General features: G+C 38.9%; 1 protein-coding gene across 5 annotated transcripts in view; it reads right to left on the reverse strand.

The window, feature by feature from the left end:
• The window catches only part of LOC5571516 (mpv17-like protein), a 518,784-nt gene that overhangs the window by 222,701 nt on the left and 276,586 nt on the right, over positions 1-19,497 (reverse strand). For 4 of the 5 annotated variants that reach the window (XM_021837283.1, XM_021837281.1, XM_021837285.1 and 1 more), the window contains one exon: positions 9,466-9,491. The exons of the other annotated variant lie outside the window; for it this stretch is intronic. The gene's annotated coding sequence lies outside the window, so the exon portion shown is untranslated. The remainder of the gene's footprint in view (positions 1-9,465; positions 9,492-19,497) is intronic. 5 annotated transcript variants of the gene reach the window in all.

The raw sequence follows: 19,497 nt of genomic DNA on the forward strand, positions 1-19,497 counted from the left end.
TAGAAAAACGTAGGTTCTGAATTGATCCTTGAAAAAGACATACTGTTTACGACATCATTGAAACACGAAGATTTTCTATTTTGTTTAAAGGGATCAGTATTGAAATTGATGGTTGATGTGGGAAAATTAAAAGTTGAGTTTTGATTATGCTTCCAAATTTTTCATTTTTGCAAGTATGAAGAGAAAAATATCCAAACTTTTTTGCAATCTACTACAGATACCACGCAAGCTTCATCCTTTTTTCAAGAATTTAGATAATTTACAAAAGGGCGTAGTGTCAGCATCAAATTGGAAAAAAATATTTTCAAAATTCTTGTTTCTTGGTTGAGTCAATTGCTTTTTTTGCAGATCCTGCCACATAACTTTTATAGGAGGATCGCCAGTGCGTTGAAATTGCCTTCTCCTCTTATTGTTAGGACGGTCATGAGTTTAACTTCATCGTCTATGAATAAAATTTCACACGTTGAGAACCTCTGCGGTAGACATTTGTACAATTACGAGTGTCACGATGGAACCCGCACCATAACCGCAAACACTATCCTGCCGACGGGCTCTTTCTTCTCCATGCTGGATAAGGATGATTTCCAACGAGGACGACGACGACGGTGATGACGATGAGGCATGAGTGCAAATTACACCGGTATGCCATCTGTCGTTGTAGCGTTGAAGAGCCAGCAGAATTGCGTCGACATCGGTCGGCGCGGTGTGAAACTAGTCGCGAAAGGGTGATGAAGACGAGGCTCGACGACGGACGAAACGTGTCCCGGTGAGTTAAACGACGAGTTGGCACCGATTGGCGCGCATTGCATCAATAAATACGGGGATTAATTTCGCAACCTCTGTGGAATATAATTTATGGTACATCGATAATAAATTACGACCGATTATAATTGATTTAGCGTGTACGCCGAGATAAACCTGTGGGCCTATATACCATCCACCATTATGCCAGGTAACAAATGATAATTCTCCCAAAAGCGGCAACGGCAATGCGTCACAGTTAGGTATGGCCATTGTGATATTGCAGATGCATTTGAAAACGGTGCATAGTGATTCTGTAGCCCAGATCTTCAATTCTTATTGTTGTGGGAACACAGCGACTATTTTTGCCGAATTCTTCATTCGCTTCCAAAACCTGTAGATTGCTAGCTGCCAGAAATCATCCTGCAACCAGGGTTGCCTCACTTAAATCTGTACTTTTTGCATGAATTATCTGCATTTCTGTATTCTTGAGTAAAATATCTGTATTTAAAATCTGTATCCTTAGGAACAGTCTGTACAGTATTTTTACTAAAGATGTAGGTAAATAAAAAAATAAATAAACATTGAGATAGAAATAAAAATTATACAACTTATTCAAGGAAATATCAATTATTTGTAACTTCAATGTGAAATTGTCACATTTCAGCATGAATTATAAAGTTTCTTAAAAGTATATATTTCAATGTTTGCTACATACAGATTCTTCGTCAAAAATATTTGAGAGAACCTTTAAAATGTAGATGTAAATCTTGATACGCGGCAACCCTACCAGCAACACTTAAATTCTGATGTAACATTTAAGAAGCGCAAATCTTGCTTGACTCTACACAGACCTGTTCTTCATGATATCTGCAAGAGAAGAAGTGTTAGACACAGTCTTCCCAAACGAACACCGAACACGTTGGTTCAGGCGGTTTCGTACTCTCCTTGTACTCTATTGTACTTGTACAAACTTATACATAAAGCTTCTCAAAACCAGTCATGAGCTTACGAATTGGCATGTGTTTGCTGAGAAATCCTTATCTGATTACCCATACATTTACTTTGAGTATAGTGCCCATATTTGCATGGTTGTCGTAACCAGCAGTACTATTATTGCTGGAAAAACGAGTTTTTGTGTTCCAAGCTGCATTCTTGAATCGCTCAACAATTTCGGTTAATTAATCTGAACATTTGCTAAAGATTTAATTCAGAGCTAACTGCAGGAAACTTTTTGATTAATTTCGTCCTCTTGTCATCTGACAACGTATACGTCAGTTTTTACGTACAATCAGAGACGTTGATGAACGATTATATGCATGAATTGACGTAACCACTAGGTCACTGTCCTAGCAAGATGGTTTATAGCTTAACTATCTGAATAAACACTAGGCAAACCGGTTGTTTCTTCGGATAAGTTGGTAAAAGGACTGTCCATTTTATAAAGTGGACGCTTTGTACATTCAATATCTTTTTGATTTATCGATGATATCGCAATCGGTTTTCTGCACATCGTTCGACTAATATTGTAAAATGTTGTGATAATAAAAAAGCCACCAAAAAAGCTAAATTTCATACTAATATGACCTAACGTAAAAAAAAACGTTTAGAACGGTCGATTTTTTGAAATATCTGTAAATAATCAATAATTATTAGAAATTCCTGGAAAAATTAATAAGCTATATATTTTGTTTTCTGAAAGAGCTTGTTCTTCGAAAGCATCATCAATCAGAAGCCTGCTGAGAAATATCAAGTTATTTTTGAAGCAAACATTTTCCAGATGTCTTGATCAGATCTGAGATCATTTTTCACCGATTTTATGAAAAACAACCTAAGCCTCCATAGAGTTGCTTATTTAGTCCCCACGTCATATTTTAAGCACAATAGAAAAACAAATGCTATATTTTCAGAAGATCTCAGTCTAGCTCTGTCCTACTTGGTCTAACACTTGCCGATTTCTACACTGATACACTTCATGTTTCATGGGCATGTGAACACATATTTTTTATGTATACTGGATGACTGGACATTGAGTACCATAGGTATTTCACGTACCTGCAAGTATAAAACAGACCCATGAATATTCCCCATTTGTGGTCCTTAGCCTTTTGTACAGTAACTCCTAACTAGAGATAGCAATACGCGCTCATTATAGTGAACGGATCTTTCAAACGGTTCAGTGGCTCAGCCAACTGAGCGAACTGAACCGAGCCAATAGAAAGAAAAGAACGTTTCACTCCCTCTTGCGCGACATGCGTCGTACCTTTTGTATTTCTCACTCTCTCATTCTTCCCCAGAAATTCACGACATACTCAGCTGATTTCTCCTACCCGAACCAAAAGAAAAAAAAAATAGATAAAGCTTTGCCAACTGCTCACTTTTTCTCTCTACCTCTGCCTGTATGCAAGTGAAGGGGGCAATTTAGTTGTTTGGTTGTGTATGCTGAGAGTGCTGAGCTGCATCAAACTTTACTTGCATGTGTGCAGTGGCGCGCAAAGCAAAGCACTTGTCACTTGTCTGCGGATCTTTTGTACGGCTCCGATTCTTTTGGCGCATCCTAATTTTCATCCCTACCTCTCCGCGGTGCCATCTGGTGTACGAGTAACCATCGGTAAGATCGGGTAATTGTTGTGACCTTGGTCGTATGCTGAAAGGGAAAGGAGTTTCTCTCTTCTGAGGGTGTAGCTGATCTGAGCGTTCATGTCCATGTTCTCCATCTTAGTGGCGGTTCAAACCAGCGTCTGTTTTGCATGTTAGGAGCTGCTGATCATCGTCCTAGAACCGGAAGTCGTGCTTACTACAGACTCCACAAGACCTGTAAAACTTCACCTTCGTTTTAAGTGTACCATACGCTGATAAGACCGGTAGTCCTCTATAGGCATGAGCCGTTGACAATGTTCTACGAGTACCTGCAAGCGCTAGGAGATTTTAAACGATGTGTGATTAGGACGAACTTTGGCGAAGAACGTGAGAACGGCGTATGGAGGAGAAGAATGAATCACGAGCGCTGAACCAAGTATCCATAAAGTCACCAAAGCTGGAAGAATATGCACGGAATAAATCTGATCCCCAAATCATGATATAAAAGTCATGAAATTCATAATTTGGTTAGGTCATGATACCAGGACCACAAATCATGGTTCCTGGAGTAATGGAATAATCATGATTCTTCATAAGCGTAACATCCAGAGTGACAACACTAAACGGGGTGCATTGCATCATTTCATTCGTTTTAATCACCCTCATTTCAACAAGATAAACTGAGAGTGTGGTATGATACGGGACTCTCAATCAGCAGGTTCTTGATTTGAATCTCGTTCTAGCTTTTTAGTTTTTTTATGTTTTCGATCATAAACAGATGCGCGACTCATGATTCTAGGCATGTGATTCATCAGTCCAAGCAATCCGCAACAAAAATATAACGCGTGTGTTGCGTTACGGCATATCATGGTTTATTTTCATAAGCTGTAACCATTCTGAAGTCATGATATCATGAGTCATAATCTTGTTTTTGGATTCTGATTTCTACCCGTGTGATGGGCGGGGCATGTTTTGAGAATGCCGGACAATCTCACAAAAATGGTGTTCGAATCCGGCCGGTGCAAGATAAAGAGGAGTGGTGTAAAAGCAGCCATTAATCCTTAAAAGCCCAAGACAAACCTTGAATTTTTAAATGACCACAATTCAAAGACTAGTAGATCAATTAATTTGAAATACATTTTGAAATAAATGAGATTAGTTGGTCTTACAATCCTTGGGTGTGACATCCCCCTGACCCCTCCCCCTTCTCTTGGTAACGGAAAAAGCGTGAACAGGAGGGGTGCAAAATTGGTTTTAAACGGATATCTCAACATCTAAATGAGATAGAAGGTTGGTGTCTTCGGCAATGTTGTTCAGCAGATCAGAAGATCTGGTGATGGAAAATCTGATTGAGAATTCATCCACTAGATGGCACTAGTGACGAATTTCTTTCAATCATCCGTATCTTAAGTTCCTTATTAGCTAGAAGGTTGGTGACTTCGGCAAAGCAGTTCAGCAGATTAAGGGCTATCTGGCGGTGGAGAGTCTGATTGAGAATTCTTCCGCTAGGTGGCGCTAGTGACAAATTTTCTTCAATTGTCTGTATCTCAAGATCCTTGATAGCTAGAAGGTTGATGTCTTCGGCAAAGTTATACATCAGATTGAAAACTATCTGATGGTAGAGGGCCTGAATGAGAATTTATCCACTAGGTGGCGTTAGTAACAAATTTTCTTCAATTGTCTGTATTTCAACTTGCTTATCAGCTAGAAGGTTGATGTCTTCGGCAAGGCTGTTCAGCATCTGGCACTGATTCGGATTTCTTGAGATACAGGCAATTGTATAAAATGTGTTACTAGCTTCATTACGAGTAGATGTTTGAAGTTCAGTTTTTCCTTATTAAAATTTTTAGCGAGATTTTGCTAACTTCAGCGAAAAAAAGGGTTTGAGGAGGTGAAAAATCTAATTGAGAATTTATTCGCTAGGTGGTTATGATGATGATGATGATGATTATGATAATGGTCCCGCCACGTACCCCTACAAAGGATGAATAAGACGATATATCTCAAGGATAATTCATTCTGATAATTTTAACGAGATTTGCAAACAATAAACGGTCTGATTGTTTTTACAAATATCAATAGCTTTATAAATTTCCATAGTACAGGTCAGACTCGATTATCCGGAGTATCGATTTTTTCCTTCTGGATAATCAAATACTTCTGATTATCGAATCACTAAAAGAAAAATTAAAATCTGCTATGAAAGAAGTTAAATATTACAGTTGACTCTCCACATCTCGATGTTCTACATGTCGATATCTCTCCCTTTGTTGATGTTTTCTTCAGTCCCTTCATTCTGCATACAATTTCCCTCTCCATATCTTGATATCCTCCGAGATGTAATTTTCATTCCCAATTTTTTCTCCATCTGTCGATATGACCATTAACTAAGGATACTAGACCAAATTGTCGTGAATCTGTAGGATTCTAGTATCCATTAAAAGTGCGTCCTTCTCGATCTCTCTTTATCTCGATGGTCCCTTCGATATCGAGATGTGGAGAGTCGGCTGTTCTTCCCTTCTCTTTACTAAGTCCAACACAGCTAAACCATTCATATTGTATAACGCAATACTAAATTATCTCAAATTTATGAAAAAGAAAACAACAAAAAACATACTCCTGATAATTGAGCAAAGAATTCCAGATAATCGAGTCGCTGGATAATCGAGTCTCCGGATAATCGAGTCCGACCTGTAAACTGCAAAAATAAAAATGGCAAAATATTGCTGGTCTAAACCACATTTTTTTTTTATAATTTTTACCAGTTGAACAAAATTGAAAACATTGCCAGAATTAATAACCCCGAAGCTATCTGTAACATTCGCATTTTCAAGAAATTACTGACATTCGTCCAGATAACCTACTACTGATGCATGACATCCTCTAATAGCCTAAATACTCAATTCAAATATAAGTAATCAAATAGTCGTTTATGTTTGTGTATCGTTTATATAAATTTAGATTTACTTAAATTCAATTTGAACTGTTAATACTTCAATTGTTTACCCTAAATTAATCTAGTAACACATTTCTTCAGTTGCCTGTATCTCAAGAATTTCGAATCACCCCTAGATAGCCCTTCATATGCCGAAAACACCAACCTTTAGCTGATAAGGATGTCAAAATACAGACAACTGCAGAAAATTTGTCACTAGCGCAACCTAGCGGATAAATTGTCATTCAGACTCTTCACCACCACTGAATATCTTTGCCTAGCTGTTATGAACTTTGAAGTAAAGTAGATCGTACATTTCTTTTTACTAGCACTACGTAGCGCATGTATTCTCAATCAGACTCTTCTCAGCCAGATAGTGCTGAACATCTTTTCCGAAAACCCCAACCTTCTAGCTTTCAAGGTTCTTAACATACAGACAATTGAAGAAAATTTGCTATTTAACGCCACCTAGTGGATAAATTCTCATCCATGCCCTCTACCACTAGATAGCCTTCAATCTGGTGAAGACACCAACCTTCTAGCTGATAAGGCTTTTGAGGAAAAGAAAATTGAAGATTCGTTTTTACTAGTGCCACCAAGCGGATGAATTTCCAATCAGACTCTTCACTGACAGATAGCCCTTGATCTGCTGAATAACTTTGCCCAAGACACCAACCTACTAGCTAATAAGGATCTTGTGCTACATATGATTGAATGAAATTCGTCACTAGTGCCATCTAGCGGATGAATTCTCAATCAGATTTTCCATCGCCAGATAGTCCTTGATCTGCAGCAAGACGAAGAGGGGCGCAACGAGCTAGATGATTTGACCAAGACAAGGATCTTAGAAGCGTGTGGCGATCGAGAAACTGGAGGCTAGCACCCATGGACCGAGTTTGTTGTCGTAACATTGTGGCCCAGGTCATGTCTTGATGGACGTAGAGCCATCAAAAGTAAAGCGAAGTAAAGTAAGGATGATAGTGTTTTCTAACACAGAAACCACCTATGTAGATATAAGCAATGAAAGCAATGGTTGACATGATACTAACGAAGGAATTAAAAAATATGAATAATGTTGCGCTTATCATATTGTTGCCAGATCTCTTATCACACCTTCAAACGACATCTATCGTTTACCGGAAGTAACTGACTCTCCAGACCTCATCACATTTCAATTCAAAATTCCCCGACCAAATCGCACTTCCCTCGTCGAAATTTGCGTGTGCAAGTTCTCCCAGTTCACCCTCGCACATGAACAGGTAGGTACAGAGACGGAGGGCGAACGTCATTATACCTACAACGCAACGACACCCCATTCAGACGATTTGTTTCCTTTTCTGTCGTGCCTCTGTTTGTTGTTTTGAAGTTTTATTTTTCCCCGCGTTCTTTTTTTTATCGTTTATTCTCTTCAACACCTCTTCAGTCATTTCCCATTAAATCGTCGAACGCCAGTCGAGGCGTCGTCCATGCATGCAACCTGGCAGCGCACAGAGGTCCAGTTTTCTAATAAAAACAAATTTCCAAACATCTTCTAGCTGAAAAACAAAGTAATACATTCAACTGTAATATCAGACGGCTCAGATCACATTAAATTTTGAAAAGATTTTTTAAAAGTTGTGACTCAATATAGCTACTTATGGTCAAAAATCCCTTATTATTATATTATTATATTTCTTCAAAACTCAACAATGTTATCTCGTGTACATCTTGTTTTCCCTACAGTTTTTATCAGCTCATTTTTATCTAGATTCAGCATTTCTTTTAAGTCTAAGAACTCGCTTACAGAAGAACTCTCTTGCCCAAATTTACTTACGCATTCCTTTTTACAATAATTTGAGAGTCTCAACATGTATGAAAAACAGAATTTTTGCTGAAATGACATAAATGTGTGAAATAGTTAGAATGCCTAATTTTTGCCACGATTTTTTTCAAATCTGGACCACTGTGCAGCGCACCTCTCGTACGCACAACTCCATCAGCACCACCAAATGGCATTCGTCTCGTTTCGTGCGAGGGAGCATTCCGTCGACGTCAGCCGTAATTATGACATTTATATTATTTTGTCATTAATTTTAATACTCTCGTCTGTGTGTATGCACGACGTCCCCATATGGAACCCTCGGCGCGTTTTGAATGACGCTGTGTATTCGGAGGAAGTGGTGCTCTTTTTTTTATTGTTCACCGGCTTGTGTCACCTTACTACAGAAAGGAAGAATGGTAGGTGATGGTAGGAAGGTACCCTACCCAGCCATTTTTTTACATTCGAAGAGAATACCACAAACGCACCACATCTTGCACGGGATGAGGAGATCCTCTTCTGGTGATGTGGAAACGATTGTAAAGTCGTTTTCTTCTGAAATCGCTGGTTGTTTGCTTCCCATCGTGGAAGCGAGTTTTTTCCCTTAATCTTTTTGCTGTAACCTAACCAACGCAATGTTCAAGGTGGTTGTCATCGCCGTGGTTTCCCGAGGCTGCTAGGCAGAGTCCCATTAGTCACATCACGCTGACAGTCAGAGAATTTAATTACTTTTCTAGGGGTTGTCGTTTCTTCTTTGGGACTTCATTTTACATAAACGTATTGCTGTTGCATGGAAAGGTTGTCTTTGAGGTTCCCCAGAAATCGATTACAACTTGATACATTTTCGCTACGGATAGGACGTTCGAATACTAAGTCGCTTTCGAATGATACGTAATCGAAGAAAATTGAACTTTATAACCTACTAGCAAAATATTGCATTCCCAATCTAGTGAATATGCCAAATCAACTGCATTTATAGTTATCTCCAAAATTAACTATAAATATTGTTGATTTGATCAAAACGTAATTATGAATAATCTTGTTTGTTCGACATTTCAACATTTTTTGTTTTCATGCACAACTTATTGAAGATAAGCATTTCGGATAATGCGGATATTCATAGACACTTTGCGTCATTTACCTACTCGTAGTAGACATCTTCATAGAGAGTAGAATCTTCTAATTGATTAAAAAATTATAAAACGAATTAATGAATATAAAACTAATAACTCCTATGTTAAGCGGATATTATTTCATGCTGCTCGGGCACCGAATCAAGCTTCTGCGTAAATAACTTCAAGGAATTCATTGGACAATGCACTAAAAAAGCATACGATTCGAAACTATTTCAATAACGAAATGCATAGAGTCGACTGTAGTTTTTGAAATTATGTACAGATAATGCACTTACATATCGGCTACGGTCAGTTCTCAAATCTGAAACGAACAATAAAAAAAATCATTAGAATCAGACTATTTTGAAATGATATCTTCTCGAAAAACGATGAGTGTCTCAATACAAACTGTATGAAATTAAAAAAAACTCTCATGTCTATCTAATCTAAAGAAAAACACAACCGTCCTCGTTCACACACCAGCAATCGTTCCACTTAATTTATTTGTCTCGCGTTTAATTGCCTGAGAAATGAGAAAAAGTCAACCAAAGTCTGATGAAACGAAGCTCTGTAGCTCCGGCCCAGGCGTTGTTGGACTCAACGCGGAGCGTGTGTGATGATGATGCCCCATTGCTTCACTCATAGGATGCGTACAAATATCCAAACCGTAATGGGGCGTGAAGATGTTCAGCGGTCAAAGTGTGAATACGTTTGATTTCTAGCATAATTTGTGATCTCGCCTTAAAAGCCATTGGTAACCGAGTGTATAGCTTGTTGTTACCGAGCAAACGAATGGATTTACACGTTATTAAACAATGATACAATGAAGAGAAGATACTCCTCTATCTCCCAATGGTGATAGTTGTCATCCTGGACTTTTCATTTGCTTAGAAACAAGAAGCTACACACTCGGTTGGTTACCAATGGCTTTTAGGGCGAGATCACAGTTTATGCGAGATTTCAATACCTTACAAATATAAGAGATTTGAAATAAAAAAAAGTATTTTGTTTAAGTGATTAATGATGTGATTATATAAGTGTGAGCTTTCTTTGCCAATTTTCAATTAATGCTTTAAATCGACTTAATTCGATTTAAATCTGACCAACCCCACTTCATTTTACGGTACCCAAGAGGCCTCGATTGGCGGCGGTGACAATAGGGTGGGGCTTATTTCGAAAAATCTTCCGTAGTCAAGATTTACAAAGTGGAAAATGATCATCGGTCCCAAAATAATATCCTGTGAAAAAATGAGAATTTTTGGTGAAGGTTTAGAGGTGGCGCAAAGGGCGTATATGCAGTTTTCCCATTTTAGTGAACTCTGAAAAATTTTGGTATGCTTTTCAGCTTGTTTTGGTGGTTTTAGGACCCTTAAGGGCAAAAAATCACCTCAAAATTGCGATATCTCCACTCCTTTAGATGATATTTGATGAAATATATTTTATGCATGCGATTTTTGGCCCTTGAATAGGTTACAATGACTGATTACTATGAACCCGAATAAGCATATGAATAGCTGGGGAGGATTCCTATGCTAGTAGAATGGAACAAGGAGCAAAGAAGAATGAGAGAAAGAACACAGAAGAATGTAAGGTGGGGTCGGTTAAACAGGGGGAGGGTGTAACTGATGATATTATATTAGAATCAACTACGGAGCCATGAAAATATCTCGGTTGGATGTATGAGATGTGATTATATGCAAGTTTAACACTAATTTAGTGTTTTAGAATGTCCGTTTGATATAACTCCAGCAATTGCTTTTATAATCTAAAAGAAATTATAGAGGGGGATCAAATCCATACAGGCTCAAAATCCGTACACTTCATACAAATAGAAGGAGTTTTATATGAAGTGGTTTCTTAGGTGTTCGGATTTTGATCCTACACGATATATCCTTATTAGGTAAATCCATAAACGATTTTTGCTTTCTAGCAATAACACTTCTTGTTAGAATTTCCACAGGAATTTCTGGATTATGATGCCATTTCAGCAATTAATTGCGTTTGGACTTCCAATACTTCACTTTCGCCACAACACCTTCAACATAACTTCGGACAAACGAAAATGCAGATGAAAGTTCAATACATCGTTCTACATCTGTATTTGAAATCGATGTATATAAACAACAGCAGAAGGAAAAAAAATCGGTAGTCAAAATTCAAATTAGTGCACAAGCAAGAGATAAACCACTTCAGGTTGAAAACCTCTCAAATAAAACCAAAATTAAGTCGCCACAGTTCTGAAACATATTTTTTAGGACAGAGCTACATGAAGGAATTTCCACAGGATGTCCTATTTATATATAAATAATTATATAAATTGGTTATGAATTTAATAGATACTGCGTGAGGATGAATTTCCAGGATGTAAATTTTGCAATGGTCCCTTTCGATAAATTGCTATCATCATTCAGAAAAAGTGGCGTGTTTTTATCTATATCTACCAGGAGAATAATGATGAAACTTCGTATGGAATTAAGAACATTTTGGCCGTTACTGCAATTTTTCCATAAAGAGTAATCTAAAATCGTATGCATGGGTCAAAAACTAGAGATGGTTTAAAAAGTGATGCTCTTTCCCTACTTGAAGAAAAATTGCTCGTAATATTTCTGAAGTAGGTAATATTAAATAGAAGTCAAGGTGTCGGACCTGGTGTAGTGGTTAGAACACACACCTCTCACGCTGAGGATCTGGGATCGAAACCCATCCCCGAGATAGCCACTAAAAATTTTAGTGGCGACATCCTTCGGAAGGGAAGTAAACCCGTTGGTCCCGAGATGAACTAGCCCAGAGATTTTTCAAGGTTCCTCAGTTACGCTCAAGACATCACTAGTTTCACCCTCCCACCTGTTTAACTCACCCCACCTTACATTCTTCTTTGTTCTTTGTTCTTTCTCTCTTTCTTCTTTGCCCTTTGTTCCATTCTACTAGCATATGAATTCTCCCCAGCTATTCATATGCTTATTCGGGTTCATAGTAATCAGTCAGCGTAACCTATTCAAGGGCCAAAAATCGCATGCATAATATATATTTCGTCAAATATCATCTAAAGGAGTGGAGATATCGCAATTTTGAGGTGATTTTTTGCCCTTAAGGGTCCTAAAACCATCAAAACAAGCTGAAAAGCATACCAAAATTTTTCAGAGTTCACTAAAATGGGAAAACTGCATATACGCCCTTTGCGCCACCTCTAAACCTTCACCAACAATTCTCATTTTTTCACAGGATATTATTTTGGGACCGATGATCATTTTCCACTTTGTAAATCTTGACTACGGAAGATTTTTCGAAATAAGCCCCACCCTACGGTGACAGTCGTTGTCAGTGGCGACCGGGGCCTTTCGTCGGCAGTCGGTCGGCTCCCATCAAAGTCCGTTTGAAGCAAAATAATATTAATTCAGCTCAAATGGCTTTTAATTCGAAACAAACAGTCGCCTCTTATTGGCGCTTCCTCCTGCTCTTGTGCCGGCCGTCATCATTCGTTCACGTCACGACGTAGGTATATCTGAGATCGTTTCGTTTCGTTTGATCTGCATGACTTGAGGCAGTCGGGAGGCATAGACTGTCGATGAATAGTGGTGACGATGAACGTATTGCAAGCTGACTGCCTATCTTTACGCCCTCAGGTACAACATCTAATCTTGGATTGAATTTGCGAAGGATACATGCGAGATATGAGAAACATGCGAGACATGAGAAACACTGTTGAGCACTTCCTATGTGTCTGTCCCCAGTATGAGTTCTCACGTCAAACATATGGACTCTCCAGCAGTATCCGGGAAATTTTAAGTTACGATGCATCCGCTACAACCTCCCTGATCTGTTTCCTCAAAGATGCTGGCCTCTTCTATAGGATCTAACTGTGGGCAGCCCGAGATCATTTTCGTTGTTATAGTGGCCTCACCACACATTAATAGGGCAAATCTTGTGCAAACACTTTGGATTTGGAACATTAGCGCAAATAGGTATACTAGAATAACAAATTATAACACAGTGAAGTAATCCGGGAACGTCAGTAACATTAAGAGATTAGCTACAAAACCTTTGGCGAGACCCCACGGTTGGGCTCGAAGACGGACCCTTATGGTTCGCCTTACTTTCCCCCGTTACACGAGTGCCCTTCAGGCACCTCATGTGGCAGTGATGAACTAGCCAAACGAGTCAAAAATCACTTTAATAAAGAAAAAAAAATGCGAGATAAAGCGAGATGAGCTAGTTAAGGTTATGCTTAGTAGTTGATGAGTATCAGTAATTTTACGTTTATTTAACTCAAACATCAAATAAAATTCTGCCGTTGGAATTGCTTTGGGACATATTTCCAATTATGACGTATTGCAAGTCGTATTTACGCAAGTCAGTTTGAAGCAAATAATTTGCTGCCTAGTACATTGAAAAGGCAAATAGGTAGCTATAAAAGTGTATTTACCAAGCTGCGTTTCAACAAAAGCACTAAAAGTTTCAAAATTTTCTGTTTCAAATGACGAAAAAGTTGATGTTCTATACGCCTAGGAATGATGATTGCAACTCCACCACATGCTCCATCTAGTCGATCATTATGAAAAACAAAAAAAAGGTCTTTTTTGAGTATGGATCCAGGTTTTTTATGAGTTTCTGTACTAACTGCATTATGTATGTTATTAGCTGTTAGAAAATTAAACAGCTCGATCTCTCTACCATGAATAAACCAGCATTCCAATTCTAAATATTAAAAAAATATAAGGCTCTATCAGAGAAATGTTATCCGATAACGATTTTATTAGTAAATTTTACACCATCTTGTACTGCTTCAGTCATTGTGGTGGGTTTGAACATTGTATCATTCATTTGATTCAATTGTTCAGTTAAAAAAATCAAAAACAGGAGGGAGACATTTCACTAGAAGTAGGTGCATTTTCTAATGATTATTATTGGGACCAGTGTCGTAAAAATTCAGCCGAATGATACCCGATCAGTGCGAAAACGAACAAAAACAAACTCCGCTAGCAAGAAGCCAATCTGACTTCGAGTGCGAATGTGACGAGAAAGAGAGTGGGTGCAACACACGCACACATTCAGTTTCACCCACTGTTGGTGTCATTTCAAAATTCAGTTTCACCTTGAGGCACTGAAATTGAAAATTGAATATAAAAAATTACAAATGAATTTTATATTACTGGTGTAAGAAAACGGGAAAGTAATGCCTCCAGTTGATGAATCATGATTGTCTTTTAATAAAAAAATACAACTTTTGCAATTTGCGGATGTTTTGTGGGGTATTCTGACGGAAATGATTTTTTTCACTAGTGAAATTGAATTTGAATGTCAGTAGTGGATGAGAATTAGTGTAGCAAAAGTAATTGAAAAACTGAATGCACGTTCTACCAGATTCGTGCATGTATTGTCAAACAAACATTCACACAAAGAAGAATTCAACGATGACGGAGCCTACTGAGGATCGGCGTTGTTGACTGTATATTGAAATATGCAGACACTGATTGGGACTATTCATTAATGAAGAGACGGAATAGAAGTTGCCTTGGGAATTCCAGGAACGAAAAACGTTACCGTTCATCTGCCTGGTACGAGCCTCGTAGATTCGTTTACGCGAAGAGCAATCCCAAAAGTTAGACTTATTGTTGCTCCCGCAAATTATGCGTACAAACTTTTTGGTTTCTTCCTTCACAGGACAGATGCTTGAACACATCACTGGAAAAAAAATACTGGAGGAATCAATTCCTGAACAAATCTCTGGAGGAATTACCAACATCTCTCTTGAAATCCTGCGCATATTTCCCTAATGTTCATATTTTTAGAGGAACCTTAGAGGTCATTTCTCCGGGGAATCCATAAGGAAATTTTGCAGGAATTCGTCCAAGTATTTGACCATGAAATTCTACGGGAGTTCTTGCAAAGATTTTCCAACAAAGTACTCTAACAGATATCTCCAGGAACTCGTCCAAGAATTCTAGCGAAGTTCCTCCGATATGTATTACAGGATTTTATTCAGGAATTCCTCCGGGGATGCAGAAATTCCGTCGGGGATTTCCTCCTAGGATCTCTCTTGATATTCATTTTCATCTGGGAATGGGACTTTCTCCAGGAATTTCTCCGGAGATATCCATCAAGAATTCTTCAGGGGTTTCCAAAGAATTCCACCGCAGATTTTTTCTAGGAATTCCTCTGAGGATTTCGTCCAGAAATTCATGAAAAAATTCCTCCGTAAATTTACTCCAGGCATTCCTTTGAAAATTATCTTAGAGCATTTATCTGGAGATTTACTCCAGGAATTTCTCTGGAGAGTTTCACCAGGATTTTTTTCCGGATATTTTCTCCAGCAATTCTTCCGGGGATTTCCTCCAGGAATTTCTCCGGGTATATTCCATAAGAACTCCTCCAGGAATTCTTGAGGAGTTTTCAACAGCAATTTCTGCGAGGATTCCGTCCAGAAATTCTACCGGAGATTTCCTCCGATTGAATTGGGAAATTCCTCGGAGGATTTTCAAGAGAATTCATTCTATGATTTTCTTCTGGGGATTTACACCAGCAATTTACGCGAAGATTTCCCTCAGGATTCCTCCGAGGATTTCAAGGATTTCTCCTGGGATAAGAATAAGAACTCCTTCCGAAACATTCTCCAGGAATTCCCCAGGAGATTTTCAATAGCAATTTATCCGGAGATTGCATGCAGGAATTATTCCGAGAATTTTTCTGGCTCCTCTGACGATTTGCTCTAGAAATTAATCCAGGGACTTCTTTCAGAATTTCATCCAGGGATTTTCTCCAAAACTTTCTCCTCCGGGGATTTCGTCTCCCGAAATTCCTCCAGACATTTCCTCCAGAAATTCTTCCGCGAATTTCCTCCAGGAATTTCTCCGGGGATTTCTCCCAGGAACTCCTATGAAGAATTTTACAAGGAAATCCTACAGGGATTTCCTTCAGAGATTTCCTTCAGAAATTCCTACGGAAATATTTAACTGGAATTCTTCCAAAGTTCCTTCAGAAATTTCCTCAGATTTGCTCCGGACATTCCGCCATAAATTTCTTCACAGTTCTATCAAGATTAGCTTCGGAGTTTCCACTAGCGCTCTTTCAGCTTATTGCTGGAAATTCCTTCGGAGCTCCACCAGGAATTCCTTCAGAGTTCCTCCGAGAATCCTACCGTAGTTACGACGGGAATTCCTTTGGAGCTCCAGCGTGAATTCTTTCGGATTTCCTTCATGTATTCTCCAGGATTTTTTTCAAAGTTCTTTAAGACTCGGAGCTCCTCCAGGAATTCTCTTGGAGGTCCATTAGGATTTTCACCTGAGTTTCTCCAAAATTTCCTTCATAGTTCCTTCAAGAAATTCTCCCGAGTTTCTCTAAAAATTATTCAGCAGTTCCTCCGGCAATTCCTTCGGCGTCTCTGCAATAGTTTGTCTTTGGAGTTCTTCATGGAATTTCGTCGACGTTCCTCCGAAAAACCCTTCAGATTTACATGGAAGATTTTTTTTGGAGAATTTTTTACAAGCCCCACCGGGAATCCCTTCGGATTTTCTACATAGTTCCTCCTGGATGTTTTTCGATTTTTTTCTAGGAACTCTTCAGAGTTTCTCTAGTATTTCCTCGGAAATTCTCCGGGATTCCATTAGGAATTCTTCTGGAGTTACTTCGAAAAATTACCCAGATTTCCACCGGGAATTCCTCAGAAAATTTCTAAGATTTTCTCTTGGAATTCTTCTAAACTTCCTCCAAAATTTCTTTCAGAGTTTCTCAAATAATTCCTCCAGGATTTTTTTTAATAACTTGCTCAAATTCTTCCAGACTTTCTACGGAAAATTCCTATGAATTTAATCCAGCAATTCCTCGGAACTTCGTCCGGATTTCCATCGGGAATTCTTCCAGAGTTCTTTCAAAAATTTCTCTGGAGTTTTGCAATAGATTCTTTTGGATATCATCCAGTAATTTTTGGAAAATTCCACCGGAGCTCCATCCGGAATTCTTTTGAATTTCTTGTATGAATTATCGGAATTAACGAAGTCACTAAATCAATCTTTTTAAGAATCCACGAAGGAACTTCTTACTGAAAACCTAGAGTAATTCTTGCAAGACTTCTGAAGAAATCATGGGAAGAAAAAACCGGAGCAGTATCTTATTTCGCCCAGAAATTCCTCCGAGGGTATCCTCTAGAAAATTGTTTTAGGATTTCCACTAGAAATTTCTCCAAGAATTTCCTTTAGGAATTCCTCCGGGGATTTTTTGCTGATTTTTTTCCAGAGATATCCTCAAGGATTTCTTCGGGGGTTTCCTCGAGGAAGATTTCGTGCAGGAATTTCTCTAGAGATATCCACCAGGAATTCCTCAGTGGATTTCCTCCAGGAATCCCTCTGGGGATTTTCTCCAAGAATTCTTCTTAAGAGTTCCTCCAGAAGTTCGTCTGGGGATTTTCACCAGGAATTCCTCCAGAGATTTTTTCCAAGAATTCCTCCGGGGATTTTGTCCAGATATTCATTAGGAAATTCCTCCACGGATTTTGACCAAGAATTCCTTTGGGGATTTTCTTAGAGAAGTTATCCGGAGGGATTTCTCCAGAGATTTTTTCCAGAAATTCCTTGAGGGATTTCTGTCAGAAATTCCTCGGGGGATTTCCAATACCAATTCCTGAGAGGATTTCGTCCAGAAATTCTTCCGGGCTTTTTTTTATAAAAATTCCTCCGGGGAAATTTCTTCAGAGTTCCTCCAGGATTAGGTTCGGAGTTTCATTAGGAATTCCTTCAGAGTTCCTCTATAAATTTCTTCCGGAGTACCTTCAGAAATTCTTTCAGTTTATTTGCTGGGAATTCCTTCGAAGCTTCATCGAGAATTCTCTCGGATTTCCTCCATTAATTGTCCAGGGATTCATTCAAAGTTCCTCAAGAAATTCCCTGGACTTCATTCAGAAATTCCTTAAAACTCATCCAGGAATTCTTTTGAAGATCCTCCAGGATTTTCTCCAGAGTTCCTCCGAGATTTCTTTCATAGGTCCCTAATAACAGTTCACACAACTACACAACCACACTCGGAAGAAAAATCAGCACACATCAGATGCGTCAGCTTTGACAACTTTCGGCGTCAGCGTTTTTAGTACATGCGTGGATTTAACGCAACGCATCTATGTGGGTTGCTTGATTGGAATCATTGCCTTAAACCGAGCTGTCAGTTAAACTTGACGGTAAAATTAAAGTTAGCGAACCATTGTGGCCCACGCTTTGTAGTGACAGATAAAATCTCGCTTTTTTGCAGAATTTGATTCACCCTTCCTTATGTTCATGGTTGCAATCATGTTGAGTGAATAAACGAAAGAGTTTCTCACTCTTCCATCCTCACTCCTCATTCCTCATTCCTCACTCCTCATTGCTCATTACTTACAGCTCATTTCTCATTCATCACTCCTCATTCCTCATTCCTCACTCCTCATTCCTCATTCCTTATTCCTTATGCCTCATTCCTCATGCCTGACACCTCATTCCTCATCTCTTACTCATTCTTCACTCCTAATTCTTTACATTTTACTTCCTCGCTTCTTATTCCTCCTCATTCCTCATTCCTTACTCCTCATTTCTCATTAGTAGCTTCTCACTATTCATTCCTCGTTCTTCACTGCTCACTCCTCACTCTATATTCATCGCTTCTCATTCATCACTCCTCACCCTTCACACCTCATTCCTTACTTCTGATCCCTCACTCTTCATTACTTACATCTGATCCCTCTCTCCGCATTTCGCACTCCTCACTTTTAATTTCTCATGCCTAACATCTCATTCCTCATTTCCTACTCTTCATTCCTCACTTTTCATACCTCACTCCTCATTTCTCACTCTTCACACCTCACTTCTCACTTCTCACTCTTCTTACCTCACTCCTCATTCCGCATTCCTCAGTTCCCATTCCTCATTTCTCACACATTCCTCATTCTTCGCTCCTTTTTCCTCACTTCTTACATATCATTCCTCACTCCTCATTCCTCATCTCTCATTTCTGGCTCCTCATTCCACATTCGTCACTCCCCATAGATTTACCCTCTCGGGGCCTTGACGTATTTCATTACATACCGTACCATTGAGCCTAACACAATAATGTCGGCTTTATTTGAATAATTCTCACAAAACTGTTTTCCGACTGTGTTTCAAGTTAGTTATTTACATTACACTGTATCGCACAATACACTTACCAACTGTGCTATAGTAGTGCCCGGAGGGAGAAACCGGCACATGCAAACACGGTGCCCCGACAGACCGTTATTATGCAAAAAAATTGTCCATCAAATCTGAGCACAGGGCTCGATTCCTGAGGTCATTCTGCACCTCTGGGCCAATTTTTAAAAAAATCCCTAGGAG

Source organism: Aedes aegypti, chromosome 1 (genome assembly GCF_002204515.2).
Source record: "Aedes aegypti strain LVP_AGWG chromosome 1, AaegL5.0 Primary Assembly, whole genome shotgun sequence".
In the NCBI taxonomy this organism is placed as follows: Eukaryota; Metazoa; Arthropoda; class Insecta; order Diptera; family Culicidae; genus Aedes; species Aedes aegypti.